This window comes from Narcine bancroftii, chromosome 8 (genome assembly GCF_036971445.1).
Source record: "Narcine bancroftii isolate sNarBan1 chromosome 8, sNarBan1.hap1, whole genome shotgun sequence".
In the NCBI taxonomy this organism is placed as follows: Eukaryota; Metazoa; Chordata; class Chondrichthyes; order Torpediniformes; family Narcinidae; genus Narcine; species Narcine bancroftii.
Genome location: NC_091476.1, coordinates 32759009 through 32776506, shown reverse-complemented (window position 1 = coordinate 32776506; position 17498 = coordinate 32759009). Strand labels below are relative to the sequence as shown.

General features: G+C 39.2%; 1 long non-coding RNA gene across 1 annotated transcript; it reads right to left on the bottom strand.

Annotated features, from left to right (window-relative positions):
- Positions 1-5662: 5662 nt before the first annotated feature.
- LOC138741703 (uncharacterized) lies at positions 5663-12920 on the bottom strand. The gene is made up of 6 exons (XR_011343683.1): positions 12869-12920; positions 12245-12283; positions 11267-11430; positions 10431-10559; positions 9817-9993; positions 5663-6100 (listed from the first exon to the last, which is right to left on the bottom strand). It is a non-coding gene; the product is annotated as an uncharacterized lncRNA (long non-coding RNA).
- Positions 12921-17498: the final 4578 nt, after the last annotated feature.

Below are 17498 nucleotides of genomic sequence, written 5' to 3'. Positions count from 1 at the left end.
GCCATCTTGAGTACTTCAATGTTAGGGATGAAGGCGCTCCAATGAATGTTGAGGATGGAGCGGAGACAACGCTGGTGGAAGCATTCTAGGGGCCAGTAAAGGACCCATGATTCGGAGCCGAACAGGAGTGTGGGTATGACAACGGCTTTGTATACGCTAATCTTTGTGAGGTTTTTCTGTTGGTTGTTTTTCCAGACTCTTTTGTGTAGTCTTCCAAAGGCACTATTTGCCTTGGCGAGTCTATTGTCTATCTCGTTGTCGATCCTTGCATCCGATGAAATGGTGCAGCCGAGATAGGTAAACTGGTTGACCGTTTTGAGTTTTGTGTGCCCGATGGAGATGTGGGGGGGCTGGTAGTCATGGTGGGGAGCTGGCTGTTAGAGGACCTCAGTTTTCTTCAGGCTGACTTCCAGGCCAAACATTTTGGCAGTTTCCGCAAAACAGGACGTCAAGCGCTGAAATGCTGGCTCTGAATGGGCAACTAAAGCAGCATCGTCTGCAAAGAGTAGTTCACGGACAAGTTGCTCTTGTGTCTTGGTGTGAGCTTGCAGTTGCCTCAGATTGAAGTGACTGCCATCCTTGCGGTACCGGATGTAAACAGCGTCTTCATTGTTGAGGTTTTTCATGGCTTGTTTCAGCATCATGCTGAAGAAGATTGAAAAGAGGGTTGGTGCGAGAACATAGCTTTGCTTCACGCCATTGTTTATGGAGAAGGGTTCAGAGAGCTCATTGCTGTATCTGACCCGACCTTGTTGGTTTTCGTGCAGTTGGATAACCATGTTGAGGAACTTTGGGGGGCATCCAAGGCGCTCTAGTATTTGCCAAAGCCCTTTCCTACTCACGGTGTCGAAGGCTTTGGTGATTAATGCAGCTTAAAATACATTTGTGACAAATGTGACAACCACTGTTGATTAATTTGATTTTGAATCTTATTTTTAAGTAACATTGAAATATTTGTTGGGAGTCATTGATGCATAGTTACAAGTTTCTTCATAAAATGAAAGTATCCACTGATGTCTTTGTGCCTCACAATTAGCTTAATGAACGTGATTTGACCAGGAAGTGGTTGCAAATGTGATTTACTTAGAATAAAATTGATTTTCATTTGCAGACTCCTGAGAAAAAAAATTGACCCACTTCATTAAACTTCTCGGCAATGAGTTGAACTAATGATTAAATTATCTTGTTAGAAAATGACGAGAAACACACCACGCAAAACTACATCAATGGGTAAAATATTAGGATGAACAGATTGATCTGGATTTTCCAGTAATTATCCTTTGTCATATGATCCAATTTACATGAAATCAACCAAGAAAAATATGAAATTTAAAGTGTAGTTTATAATCAGACTAAGTAGATATTTCATAATTTTTTTTAATCCAGAAAATTTGAAAATAACATGGGGAGAATAAGTTAATATTTCAGGGTAATGACAGGTTTTTGATTTGATACTATGCATCTCTCCGCAGATGGTGTCTCATGTGTTGATTATTTCCAGCTCTGTTTGTTTAGGTTTCAGAATTGAATGTTTTGCTTTTGCAATTTTTGCAGCTGATTTTAAATGAAATGAATGGGAACAAACTATGGTGGTTTAGAAGTGTAGCCATTATTGCAGGCAGGGCAACTTCATGTTAATTTATTTTGTTTTTAAAAAATGTATTCATTTATAGCACCCACATTAGTGAATAAATTGGAAATGGGACATGATGGGTGATTTTTTTTTAAAGTAATTCTATAACAGAAAATGTTAATTTGTTCAGAAAACAAAAATCCATTTTACAAATCTCAGGAAACATCTTCTCCCAATTGTCCCAGTAAAAAGTGAATGGTGGATAGCCATTGATCTATTACATGCATTATGTGAATTTTAATCAGATTCATCTACAAATTTGATTCATGGTTATATACCCAATCATCTCTACTTGGCTGAAGGATTGTCACTGTCAATGTGTAACCTTTTTTACAAAATGAAAATTAGCACTGATTATCGAAAGAGCAATTCATTGTGGGCAATAGAAACTGAATTTTAAACAAGCATCAGTAGATTTTGGCACCATCGCTGGACAGAGAAATGGAGTTAATGTTTCAGGCAAAGACTTTACCTCTCATCAACTTGAAAGGTTCGCTTAGTTTTTTTTTCCTTTCCAGATGCTAAGTATTTCAACATTTTAAAAAAATTATGTAAATTCAATTCATACTGAATACAAATTCCACTTGAAATTGTACATCCCCTCAAGCTGTTCTGCCTGAATCCAGGTGAATTATATTCATAAAACTGAAGCAATCTATTGGATTGTCTGGACCCATCTCTTTAAGCGTTGTTCCATAGATTTTTGCACAATGCATTTGTCATCATTTACTGTTAAGATGTATCATCTGCAGGAAGATAACCCAACTATTGCATTAACTTTATTGCCCAGATATTCAACACCATACAACTGAAAATTGATTTCAACAAGATTAAATCATGGTTACAATAATTTCTAGGTCTACTCAAGCCAATCCAGAAAATAGCAAGATGTATTGTGCATACACACTACAATGAGAGTCCAACATGTGCATTAGTGTCTTTCGTCATCCAACCATTACATATTAATCATTGAAAGGAGAACTGGGACTACATTGTCCTAGGTGCACTGGACATTTGATACACCTGGAACAACTTGATGTTATTCCTTCAGAGCTGTCCTGGAACACAAGAAAGAAGGAGCAGATGTAGGCCGCTCAACCAGTCAAGCCTGCCTCACAACTTATCATGATTTATAAGTCAATAAGCTCAAAATCCTGGGCATCTGCACCCTCCTCTCTGACTGGATCTCTGACTTTCTCATCTGAAGACCGCTGTCAGTGTGGATCAGAAACAATGTCACCTCCTCACTGACAATCAACTCAGGTACAGCTTCTTACCCTCTGCCATCAGATAACTAAATAGACAATGAACCATAGATACTACCTCAATTTCTCTACTTTTGTATTAATTTTTTTTAAAATGTAATTCACAGCAATATTTGCACCGTGATGCTACCCCCAAAGCTACAAATTTCAGGACATGTTCATGACAATAAATGATGATCCTGATTCTGGTTGTGTTGATTATGGTAGATGTCTGCTGGTCTCCTTCAGTGCCTGTTCAGCATAACCCCTCAGTTCCTTGAGCTTTAAGTATAGGGTGGCACGGTTAGCTTAGCAGTTAGCACAACACTTTTACAGCAAAGCGACTGGGTATGAATCCGGCACCGTCTGTAAGGAGTTTGTATGTTCTCCCCATGGGCTTCCTCCAGGCACTCTGGTTTCTTCCCACCTATCAAAAATGTATGGGGGTTGTAGTTTATTGGGGTATTTGGGCAGCATGGGTTGAGGTGGTGAAGAATGGCCTGTTATGCTGTATGCCTAATATAAAATGCAAAATTTATATATCTAATGAACTTATGCAAAACATAATAGGGAGCAGAGAATTACTCTCTGAGAGGTGTGGTTTCAACATATTACAATTTTTAATGGCATCTACTTATTTTCTTACTATATTTGAGATTCCCATTCATGGAAACATCTTAACATCTATCCTCTCCATAAGGATCTTGTTTATTTGAAAAAGGTCATCGTTCATTCTTGTAAACTCCAAGGAGTAATTTGAATTAACACCTTCCAGGCTTATGATATTTTGATTGAATTTTTGATGCTATTGAGCATTCCAAAATGTTTAACAGTCAGGGCAATACTTTATGAACATAGATAGAGTTGTACAGCTAGTCTTCTGTTTACATTGTTTTATGCATTCATTTTCATTTTACTGTGTCAATGCAAAGCATCTATGAGTCAAGGTTCACTTATCACTATCGAAACACTAAACCACATGGTTCACATTGCAAAGCGTTACCAAGTGACACTTGGTAAGTGGTCCGAGCTCCGAGGTCTTCACGCTTCAGACCAAAATCTAGATTGTCCCAAACTTTTATTCTTCACACGTTCGCTGTCACCATCCCCATCCTACAGCTGCCCAACCCACCCCATTCAGCCCCTCACTTGTGTCAGACTTTGTTTCAGACTGAAAATAAGATGGTTGTTTTTCTAATTTTAACTAATGTTGTTATTTTTGAGGAAGGTAATTGTATTAAGTGAGGACCACCTGTTATGTAGGAATCTCTCTGCAATGTCCAGAACAGCACTGAAACAATAGGCCAGGTAGTCCTGCCTCACAAAGTTGGTTAGTATAAATATCACTCAGGCCTGGGGCAGCTCTTTCAGCTCTCCTTTTTCTTGTACATTTTGCATTCACTGGAGAGAACACGAAGCCACACTAGCAGTATTCCAGATTCTGTGTCCAAATCTTTGCAGAAGAATTTAAACACAAACCACATTGAGGCACAATTTCCCCACTTCACCAAAGTGAAAACCTACTGATCAATGATTCCGATTAAAATTGTCAGCAGTAAATGGATCCAATTACAAGAAAAAAAATCAAGCAGTGCCAAGAAAGACGATTCATTCTTGAGGTTCATTGTTCCTTGTGTCATATGAAGAAAGTTGATCAAATAATCAGGCTATCAACTCATAATTAAAACCTTATTACTTTTATGGTCTAAAGTTAGGTCAGAAGGGCAAACTCAGTTGTGCGAGTGTTATGTTTTTTTTCCTTGTCACATACTAAAATCACTTGCATTTATTTGGCCCTTGTGGAATGGCAATGTCCACAGAAATTTCCCCAAATTGGAGAGCTGAGATCTGCTTCTACATGTTCAGCCTTACAAGGCTCCTGGATGAGATGCTGAGGAGTATCCCCTCTGTCAGAGAGATGGAACGCTGAGGTGTAACCCCTTAGTCAGAGATGGGATGCTGATGCGTAACCCCTCTGTCAGAGAGATGAGATGTAAGATGTAACCCCTCTGACACTTCTGTTGAGGAGTGGAGTTTGTTGTTGATTTCTTCCTGCTTCAGGTTACTTCCTGCTTTTGGACCAGTCATTCCTCCAACCACTCTTTCAATCCTTGACCTTGTCCTACCCACACTTTCAACCCTCATCCTTGCCCCAACCACCCTCTCAATTCTAGACCTTGACGAATCAACCTCTTAAAGCTTGATCTCCACTTACCCGACTGCTATTTTTTTTGTTATGTTAAAGGAGGTGCTCTACTGCATCAAATAGGTTTTGCTGTCATATATAACACAACAGTGGAGATTGAAGGAAATGACTGACATCTTCCAATCTGATGAAGTCGAAACTGCAGTCTTCTGTTTGCAAAAGTATTCACAGTGAAAACCTCAGCCAATGTGGGTGCCATTCAATGTTCAACAACTCCTGCACACTAATAAGCAGCTAAATAAAGAAATGGTAGATCGCCAAAAGCAGAATATCCCTGAGTTACTGAAATGAAACTTCTAAAAAACAATATCTCTATTGAAAATGAGTGATAAGGTCTTGTATCCCATGATACTGAAGCTGTGATTACCTACAATACAGCTGTTTTGTATGATAAATTCTTAATTTTAATTTGTTTCCTTTCTCTTTTATTATAAAATATCAATAATCAGTTCTTTGTGCAAAGGAGGAAAAGCTGTGATTCATTCAATGCAAATGTGACTGTTGAGAATCATCTAAGCATAGAAAAAAGGAAAGTGGAAGGATAAGCAATTGTACATTTTTTATTCATGTGTGGATGAAAATGAAAAGCTCCGAATACTTCCTGACACTGATTTTTACAAGTGGTTGGAATATTCATTTCAACATCACAGTGTGAATATTGGACAAAGACACAAGCTAAACGTGAAACCTTACTCGATTGCTTATTTGAAGATTTTCTCCTCTGCAGTGCTGAACTCCAAATGAGCAATAAAGCAATGCATTTCTTCAGATGAACAGCATAAACTGAATATAATTATTCCATTGGCATCAGGAGAATTCAAATCTGCTACATTAATATTCTATGTTAACATGTACATGTGTGTCCATGAACTCAAATTTTGTTGCACATGCGTGGTTCGCGCAATGCTATTACAGTGACAGTGTCTCAGGTTCAAATCTGGCTCTCTCCGTAAAGAGTTTGTACATTCTCCCACCGTCTGCGTAGGTTTCTTCCCTGTGCTCTTGTTTCCCGTAATCCTTCCAAAAAAAAATATGGGGGGTTGTAGGTTAATTGGGGTATTTGTGGATCACTGGCTCATGAACCAGAAGGGCCTGTTACTGTGCTGTATGTCTAAATTTAAGAAAAGGTACAAGGACTGCCTAAAGAAATCTCTTGGTGCCTGCCACATTGACCACCGCCAGTGGGCTGATTTCGCCTCAAACCGTGCATCTTGGCGCCTCACAGTTCGACGGGCAGCAACCTCCTTTGAAGAAGACCGCAGAGCCCACCTCACTGACAAAAGGCAAAGGAGGAAAAACCCAACACCCAACCCCAACCCACCAATTTTCCCCTGCAACCGCTGCAACCGTGTCTGCCTGTCCCACATCGGACTGGTCAGCCACAAACGAGCCTGCAGCTGACGTGGACTTTTACCCCCTCCATAAATCTTCGTCCGTGAAGCCAAGCCAAAGAAAGAAAGAATTTAGTTTCAAATTTGAAGTTTATTATCATGGGCAGGATGTGCAGAAGTGTTCTAATTTGCCATATCCATTTTCCTGATTGGCTAAAATGTGCTGAAGTTGTAAAATAATAAAACCCATCAAGCAGCTATTAGGAAGCATGAATGCAGTGTTTAGAAGTGACGGGATGAAACAAAGAAGAGAAGATTACATGATAATGATTAGGAGTTTATCATTATATACATTGTACAATGTACATAAGACTGCTGAAATTAACCAGGCACTTTGTTCAAAAACAATGAAAATAGCATTAATTTATGTGGATAATAAATGCAAAGATAAAAAATATTCAGTTATCATAGACCAAGTAAAGTGTTGGTACTCATTCATTTTTAATCCTTGATTAACGTAGAAGGAGAGGTTCAAGAAACTGTTTTAATTTTTAGGCTTCTGTACCTTCAAAAGTAGCAGCAAGAAGGTGTTGTGACCAGGCTAATGTTGGCTGCTTTGTTGATGCAGCCTCGCATGAATGTCTGCAGTGGATGGGAGGTTGGAACTTGTGTTGGACCTGGCTATGTTTTGCATCTTCTGCAGTCCTGGGCATTCAAATTACTAAACTAGGGCCGATTGCAACCAATCAGTAAACTTTCCAGAGTGCAGTTGCAGAAGATGGATTGAATATTCAATGACATGCCAAATAGGACATAGAACAATACAGTACTTTGGCCCTTGATGTTGTGCCGACCCATTTATCCCTTCCTAAAAAAAAAGTACTAAACCCTCCCTACCCCATAACCCTCTATTTTTCTTTCATCTATGTGTTTGTCTAAGAGTCTCTTAAATGCCCCCAATGTATCAGCTTCCACCACCATCCCTGGCACGGCATTCCAGGCACCCACCACTCTATGTGTAAAAAAAATTTACCCCTGATGTCTCCCCTAAACTTCCTTATCTAACTTTGTACATATATCCTCTGGTGTTTGCTGATCCTTCCCAAGAAATAGGTCCTGGCGTCCACCCTATCTATACCTCTCATAACCTATCAAATCTCTCATCTTTTTACATTCTAAAGAGAAAGGTTCCAGCTCTGTTTCATAAGACTTGTTTCCCAACCCAGGATTCATCCTGGTAAATCCCCTCTGCACCCTCTTCACAGCTTTTACATCCTTCCTATAAATCTCCTCAGACTTTTCAGAAAGTAATCTGCCTCTTTTATGTTTGCCTTGGTGTGCTGAGATCGGAAATATGGACTCCCAGGTACTTGAAGGGACTAACCCTCTCGACCTCCATCACATCAACACAGACCCTCAGCCTCCTCATCTACAATAAGCTCCTTTGTTTTTGTGGCATCGTTCTGGCATGACCCAACCAGATTCTCGATCTCCATCCTGTAGACTGGCTCATCATTTTCAATTATTCAGCCAACAACGGGGTGTTGTCAATAAATTTACAGATTGGTGTGTAGCTAAACTTGGCCACACTGTTATGAGTATTCAAGGAATAGAGGAGACGGGCTAAACACAAAGCCTTAGGTGCTCTTGTGTTAAGATTGAGGAGGAGGTGATGTTGCAAATTTGCACTGATTGGGGTCTGGTGATGAGGAAGGCAGGGATCCAATTGCAAGGGGTGAACAAATTCCCAGATCCTTTCATATGACACCATCATACATTTTGCTGGTATGGTGGTGTTGAATGTCATACAGTTGTCAATGAACAACAGCTTGACATATGTGTTTTTGTGGTCCAGGTGGTCTAATGCAGAGTGTATGGCCATCAAGATGGCTTTTGCTGTTGACCTGCAAATTGACAATAAGATCACTGCACTCCCTCTTTTATGGCCTCTTGAAAACTCTTAATTTGCCTTCAGCTACTTAGGTTTCAAATGTGGGAACTTTTTCTGTAAACTCAATTTTCCCCTTACTCTTACTTAAGGCAATTCTAATACAACTTGTGGACAACATGCCTATTATCACATCACATTTTAATGCAATATTTTATTTAATAATGCCCATGTGAATTACCTAGAATATTTTACAAATTAATGGCATCAGATAAATTTAAGCTGTTGCAGAAGATTAGAGAGAGAGAGAGAGAGAGAGAGAGAGAGAGACGCCAGCATGGTTAGCACAATGCTGTTACAGCTCCAGTGAAATGGACCAGTGTTTGAATCTCACTCTGTCTTGTACAGAATTTGTATATTCTCCCCATGTCTTCATAGGTTTTCCCTGGGGGCTCTGGTTTCCTCCCACCATTCAAAATATACTAGGGATTGTAGTTCAATTAGGTGTAATTGGGCAGCATGGCTCATGGGTTGAAAGGGCCTGTTACCATGCTGAATGTCTAAATTAAATTATAAAAAAACATTTTAAAGAGAATTACATGTGGTGAATGATGCAGGAAACAGATTTGGATGAAAGAATGTGAAAGAAAATTCCTCAGGTTTGCTGTGAAATGGCACAGGCAGTTGATCACTGTAGCGGAGGAAAATATAGATAAACTTTCAACTTTGGTGCCTGAGCAAACTCTGAATTGTGAGTGATGTAGTTTCCTATAGCGATGAGAGAATGAAGAAAAAAATTAAGTTGGGAACAAAAAAAAGTATTTGACTCAGGACCCTTTTTTAAAAACCTTTTGAATGATTAATCACCACTTGATAGATATTACATTTTTCGTTGGGTCTACATTGACACTCAGTTTTCATTCTGAAGCATGTGAGCACCGGATTTGTGAGTGCCAAGTGCTAGGTTTCTACGTTCATGCAGCAATTCCTGAATCCCCTTCCCCGGTGTACCTGGGTCTGTTCTCTTTCTTGTATTAAATTTGCCTGCTGGTGTTTTACTTCATTATTTCTGGAGGTCCTTCTGTATTATTTAGCAACAGAATTTAATATCTAGTTGGAATGGATGTTCAGCAATTCAAAACTCTATGCATATTTGAGATGAGAATAGAAAACAAAAGGACAACCATATGCAGTTGCAATTACAACTGCATCCATCAATGTGGTGGAGGCTGTATTAACAGAACACTCTCTATATACCTGAATGTATCAGAGGAGCTCAGTATTTATTGACACAATGCAGACTGCCCTCAAATTGTAACACCTGTCTGTATGTAATATGTGGATCATGGAATGATTTTCCTGTGGATGAGAAGGTTCTTGCAGCATGAATATTTCATACCACTGAATCTTTTCATGCAATATGAGATGGCGGGCAGTGTGCTGTGCAAAATATGTGTCAAAAATGACAGCTACTCAATGTACATGGAGCAAGATCTTCATGGAGCAAGACTTACATTTTTTTTGTTGAGGAAAGCGAGTAGCAGGTACAGAGAATGCAGAGATTTCACTCCTTGGAAGGCAAAGCAGTAAAGCATCATTGAAATTAGACTGAGAAGGTTCTCTTGACTCTGATTTAAGAACCCTGCAGACATTTGCGTTTGCTTGCTCGTGAACATTTTCTGTCACTCCTCCTGAAAATCAAAATTACAAGCTCACACAGAAGTTCTCAACAAGCAAAATGGGAAATTTTGTTGTTTGCTCAATGCAACTTTTGCATTCACTGTTGCAAGGGGCATGAATGTGGTGACAGACAGAGCTCCCATTCAGGAAGGATACTTCACAGTGAACTGACAAATGCCCCCAGTAACTTTTTTATTCTGAGTGTCCTTTGTACAAATGAATCTGTGAGTGGACAGTATTTTTCATGATTTGGACCAACATGGTTGAAAATCTGACTGGAGACAAATATTGGGCATCACTGTTGATATCGCAGGGATGGGGATGAGAGATAGAACAAGGTATCTGAGAATCTTGCACCAAAGACCATGTGTTCTTAACAATTGGCATTTGCTCTTTCACAAACAGACATAATATTTAACACCAATATTTTTATCTGCACAACACTGACCTTTCTGGAGTTGCATGGATGAGTTTCTCAATCTAAACCTCCACTGGAACATTTGATATTTTTTAACTGCTGCCAACCAGGTTTCTTTGGTCTGAAGTAACTCAGCAGAGATGGTGGATTCAAAAGTTCCTTTAAAGTACAGTAGATGGATCAAGATGGAAAGAATTATTACTTAAACATTTGCATAGCTGACCCTACATCTTCATCCCCATCTGTATCTTCCCTGCCTGTTTTCTCTTCCCCTCACAATATCCTGTCCCACTATAACTCAGTTGGTCATCCCTTCTCTGAATAAAAGTAAATCTCACACTGGACCTGGATCATTGCTTTGTCCCACAACCTTCCCTGCAGATAAACTAACCAAGTAGACAGGCATTCAGGCATAGAACCAATGTAAATACAACTGTGCAATTATTGTAGTTAAAACTCCATGCAATTGGGGAAAAGCCTACACACCTGACTGAACATTGTTACTTCTCTTTTCAAACCAATTCCACAGGAAATATTAAGACCCAGCAGGAAGCATAAGGCCAGGAAAGAAGTTATATATTTTATTACTTTACACTGACATCAAGAGTGGATGAGCAAAGCAACATGTCCCCTTTTACCATCTGTAAATTAACGGAACCTATCCCTTTAGTTGCAATTATTTTTCATGATCTTGTTTTTCTGAGCAAGATTTACAAATTATGCATGCGCTGAAAATATTGTATCCCACTGACAGAGGATAGTAGAAGTCAACTCCTGCGGAAAAAAAAATGACATGGAGAACTGCTTAAGTGACTGACATCACTGTGCTGAGATGAAAACACTTCTGAATCATAATAAAATCTTACCCATAATTGTGCAGAGAAAAGCAATGAATTGGCATCCAACCATAGTTCTGTCACTCTGGCTGTGAATTCCATTTATTCTAGCCACATCTGAAAATACTTCATTTATGGCAGTTCCATTGTGCCCCTGTCATTTAAAACACAACATTGGAACTTATACTCTGTACCTGAGGACAATAACAAAGAAAAAATAATAGCAAGTTGTTAATCTGGACATTTTAACATGTTTACATTTCTTCATTGATTTTCCCATCATCGATCATGAAAGTGGTTAAGTACAATTAATATCCATGTAAAGAAAAGTAATGAGCAGGTTCTTCATTAACAAGGTGTGCAAATTAATTTGTCATGTATTCGACCTGCACTTCCATCTGTAAGTAAAAATACAAAACTGCTGGAGGAACTCAGCAGGTTTCACAGCCTCCATATGAAGAAAATACATGAAACTGATGTTTCAGGCCTGAGACATTCTTCAAGGTATGAGCAGGAAGCTGGCAGGCAATGGAATAAAAAGGCTGGGGGCGGAGGGAAGAAAGGGCAGGGGGAGGAGTGCAGACCAATAGGCCATAATTGGGCATGGAGAGGAAAGGTGAGAATATTTTTTTCTCACTTTCACAAAATTAACAAGAATGAAACAGAATGTGGACAGTATTTTATGGATGAGTGTTTTTATTTTATTAGCTTGCTTGAAGGTGATGCCTTATTTGCATTGTTACATACAAAGATCTCTCTAATATTAAAAATAAACCCTTTATAAGTGTAAAGCATTGTTCCCCACATTAGTTCTCTTTCTTTCCAAACATTTAATTTGCATATTTTTAATATTTCCTTCTTAAAATCTGCAAATATTGACATCCTTAGAGTTAGTCGGAATCAATTTTCCCGATAATGGCTTTGCACAATGCTACATGCAATTCTGAAATTAGATTTGCTCTATCATGTTGGACAATCTCAGAATCAAAAAATGAAGTGTGCACTTACCCTTGCTTTGCTCTTGATGCCATCATCACATTGATTGATCTGGAGATAGGAGAAAGGGATGTCGGGTTACTGTGATGGCAGAAATGATAACCTTCCTTCTGGCACTTGTGCATTCAACCTCACATCAGGTCACCTTTCTTTTGTGCAGTTCATTCACCACAAGATTAAATCCAACAGTACTTTTCAAGCAACACTTCAAAATCATTGTGTTATTCTTATCATTTAAACCATTTATGTGTGTCTGTGTGTGCAGTGCCTCCACCACTCGTGTGATTTTAAAGGTGTGCTTTCATTCAGCATGGAAGTAAACTGGATACACCCAAAGCTAGACCAGGAAAGACCAATGGCTTTTAATGCAATTCATATGCCAAATGATTCTGACTTACACCCAGGGCTTAATGGTTTAGTGCCTTAGAAGGTAGCTAATTAAGTGAGTGGCTAGCAAAGTGAACCTGAAAAAAAAAACAGTTTGTTCTTCTCAAAAGTTTAGTGAATTGCAGCAAAGATTGCATTCATGCTATAACTTACTCTGCCTGAGAATGGAAGAACACAGGAGACAGCAGACTGTCTGGTGATAAGAGTGTTGGTGCACTTGAGGTACAAAATTGGAGAGAAATATTTTACCTGTGGTATGTTTCACATCTGTGTCTTACAGCTTGTACACAGTGGCTTTATTCAATCAAAACAGGGCAACGTCCAAGTGCATTAGGCAATTCCTATTGATGAATTCCCTCCTTCTTGCAGAGTCAGCTGAATGTCACTGGAGGCAGCACCAAAGAGAGTGTAAACACTCTTGTCCAGCTTCATGTTCTCCAACACACTGCTGATCTGGGGAAGTGGCCTGCCTCAAGGAAGCACAAATCTCATTCACAGTGTTATATCCATGATTTTTTTTGCTGCTATGTGGTCTATCAACTAGTCGGAATGTTATCATTCATATTCGGGTGCAGTCCAAAACATGCCTTCCAGGATGGAGCTGCTTGACAGCTGATTGCAATCTGTGAAATGTGGCAAATGTTACCAGCTCCAGCCCAGAAGTGTCCCATCTTTGGTAGTCATGACAGAGTCAGGGAGTGATGGTTTGCTCACTAAAATTCAGAGAGCTCACTGAAGCCTGTAAAGAATATCTTTCAAAATATTTGAGTTATGAGCCTTATTCACCCAGCTATCCTGTGGAATGTTATTTATCTTCCCATGTCTGTGAATAGCCATTTTACACAGAACATCCCAATTGACCTATCCTGCATAGTTATGTCTGCTTTTGTCATGGAACTGATTCAACACCTCCATGATCCAAACAAATTTTCTCTTTCAAGTTGGCGTAGTGGTTAGTGCAATGCCTTTACAGCGTCAGCGATCTGGACCAGGATTCGAATTCCACACTGTCCGTAAGGAGTTTGCATGTTCTCCCTGTGTCTGCATGGGATGTCCCCAGGGGCTCTGGTTTCTTCCACCTTTCGAAACAAACCAGGGGTGAAAGTAAATTGGGTGGCACAGACTTGTGGGCCAAAATGGCCTGTTACTGTGCTGTATGTGTAATTTTTTTTTAATTGTGCTGTATGTGTAAATTTTTTTTAATTGTATTTTTTTTCCTCTGAGATGCATTATCAAACAGTCTCATTGACCAACCCATTTCTGTGTCAGCAATCACTTCTGTGTTCAGGGAGCTCTGTGATCTACCTGTGGAGTTCATCCTTTATCGTGGTCCAACCATATAACCATTTACAGCATGGAATTAGGCTAGTTTGGCCCTACTAGTCTATGCCGAACATCTTCGCCCGTCTAGTTCCACTGATCCACATTCGGCCCATAACCCTCCACACCTCTCCTGCCCATATACCTATCCAACTTTTCCTTGAATATTAACATCGATCTCACTTCTACCACCTCTGCCAGAAGTTCATTCCATACCCTCACCACCCTATTCATGAAGAAATTCCCCCTCACGTTTCCCCTAAATTTTTCCCCTTTTACTCTCAATCCATGCTCTCTTGTTTGAATCTCCTGCACTCTCAATGGAAAAAAGCCTATCCACATTGACTCTATCTTTCCACCTTATAATTTTGATTACCTCTATCAAATCACCCCTCAAACATCTACACTCCAGTGTATAAAGTCCCAACCTGTAACTCAAACCCTGACACCCTGGCAACATTCTAGGTAAATCTCCCCTGTCCTCTCCTATACTGTTTATATCCTTCCTGTAATTTGGCCACCAAAACTGCACATAGTACTCCAAATTTGGCCTCACCAATGCCTTATACAATTTCAACATAACATCCAACTCCTGTATTCATTACTTTGATTTATGAAAGCCAACATACTAAATGCCTTCTTCATGTGATTCAACTTTCAGGGAATTATGTACCATGACTCCTAAATCCCGTTGTTCCACTGCACTCCTCAATTGTCTACCATTTAACATGTATGACCTATTTTGATTAGTCCTACCAAAATGTAGCACCTCACAGTATTAAACTCCATCTGCCATCTTTCAGTCTACTCTTCTAACTGTCCTATATCATCCTCTAATCTTTGATAATCTTCCTTGCTGTCCATAAAACCACCAACCTTTGTATCATCTGCAATTCAACTTTGTGACAAAAAAACACAGGTCCACAGTTGTTCAGTTGTAAAGCATAAAACTGGATGAGAAAGGGTGACTAAAGGATACCAGGAGATGTCTATCAATTTCCTCATGTTCAATTAAAGGATTGTTTGTTCAATATTCTTAGCATGCTCCAATATGATCAGATACATTTTACTTCATTAATTGAATAAATTTTACTTCACAAATCCTTGAAAACTGTGACCTGTGGGTTAAGTATTACTTTTCTTGACACTACTTTTCAGATTGAATACAATCTTATTATATCAAATTGACCAGATTTTGGATAATCCTTGATTACAGTGATTTAAAAAAAAAGGTATTAGGGACAAATAGATTAGCATGGAAAGAGAATTGGTTAGCTAATAGAAAACAGAGTCCGAATAAATGGATTTTTTTCTAGTTATCGTGCTTTTTGCCAGTGGGCAATCATAAAGATCAGCACTGCGGGATCTACATTCTACAATCTATATCAACAAATTTGATGTAGTAACTGGGTTCTTTGCTGTTAAATTTGCTAACAATGCAAAGTTGACTGGGAATTCAAAGTAGAAGGATGATGTAATGTTGTTGTAAATAGATATGGTTCAGTTAAGCAAATGGGAAAACATGGCCGATAGAAAATAATGTTCAAAGTTCAGATTTTAATTTTTAAAATGTACCTGATCCTATTGGAGTAGAAGCTGACTCTATCCATTTAAACATGTCCTGCCCAATTACATCCAAATTAACCCACAACCCCATGTGTTTTGGAGGGCGGGAGAAAGCTGGAGCAACTGGGGAAGACGAAGCCTGATTTCAGACAGTGTCAGATTGCCAGCGTTGTAAAAGCGTCGCACTAACTGCTCTTATTGTCAGAGAACGTACATGACATCATGTACAAACCTGAGACTCTATTTCCGGCAGGTGGGGGAGAATGACCACTTATCAGTTGTGCAAATAACTGTACTCAAGGAAAGATATGTATACAAAAGAGATAAATGTAAACAAAGAAAAAAGTGTAAACAAATATACAATACAGAAGAAAAGTAATAATGTGCAACATAAGAATACTTAAATGCGTCTCTAATTGAGTTTGTTGTTAAGGAGTCTGATGGTGGAGGATAGCAACTGTCCCTGAACTTGGTGGTATGAGTCTTGTGACACCTATGCTTCTATCCTGATGACAGCAGCAAAAACAAAGCATCTCCTGGATGATGTGGGTCTTTGATGATTTTGCTGCTGATCTTGAAAGAGATTTTGTTGATGCCGGGGAGAGTTTTGTCTGTGATGCACTAGGCTGTGGACCTTTTGCAGGGCTTTCCACTCAGAGTTATTAGAGGCTTCATACCAGGCTGTAAAGCTGCCAATCAGCAAACTTTCCATGATGCATCTGTAGAAGTTTGCCAAAGTTTTCAATGTCATACCAAACTCTACAAACTTCTGAGGAATGGAGGCACTGATATGCTTTCTTCATGATGACATTAGTGTGTTGAGTCCAGGAAAGATCCTCCAAGAATTTAAATTTTTTCATCCTCTCCACCTCATGATCACTGAATTGTACATCTCTGCTTTTCCCTTCCTGAAGTCCACAATCAGCTCCTTGATTCTGGTTACATTTAGTTGTTAGTACACCATTTAGCTAAATTTTCAATCTACCTCCTGTATGCTGATGCATTTTCCCTTTTTATACAACCCACTATTATGGTATGATCAATGGTTGTACCGAACTATAGATGTAAAGTGAGTAGAGCAGAGGGCTAAGAGCACAGCCCTGTAGTGATTTAGTACTGGTGGAGATTGTGGAGGAGAGGTTCTTACCAACCTCGAGATATCTACTTTGGTTGTAAGAATAGAATAAAGTTTAAAAGGTGAAATAACACATGGTTTTGGAACAAATGGATCAGTTTATCCTTGAACATAGAACATCAAAAGTTCGTAGCAGTTCTTATTTGTTGATTGCAAAGAGGATGGAGAACAAAAGTTGGAAAGTTTTGCCACAGTTGATGATGAGACTACATCTGGAAACCCACAGACCTGGATATGGTTCAGACAAGACTCACTCAATTAATCCCAGGGATAAAAGCATTGTCTTATTGGGAAAATGAGATCAGATTAGCCCATGTACATTAGCGTTTACAAGAATGAGATATGATCTCAATGAAACATAGAAGATACTAATTGGACTTGAACATGGTGAATGCAGAGAAGCTATTTATGTGGATTAGTGAACCAAGAACTGGAAAGTATCATTTGAAAATAAGAAGTCTTCCTTTAAAGGTAAAGATGAGGAGAAATTTTGCTCTTGTTGGATCTTGAATCTTTGGATTTCTGTACCTAAGGGAGATGTGCGAGAATCATTGTGTACCTTCTATGCCTGATGTTTACAGGTTGTTTGGTTGTGAAGCTGAGATTAATGGAAGTATTTAAAGTAAAGACAGAATTTTCATAAGTTGTAGGGAAGTGATGGAGATGAGGCTTGAAACAGATCAGGCATAATCATATTGAATCGAAGGGCAGACATGAGTAGTTGTGTCTATTTCTTTCTCTCTGGTCTTCTGGTCAATGGGAATGTGAAGGGTGATTGTAACAGGCAGAAACGTGAAGTGGAGCCCAGGATCAGATCATTCATGGTCTTAGTGAATGATAAAGAAGGTTCAAGGGAAA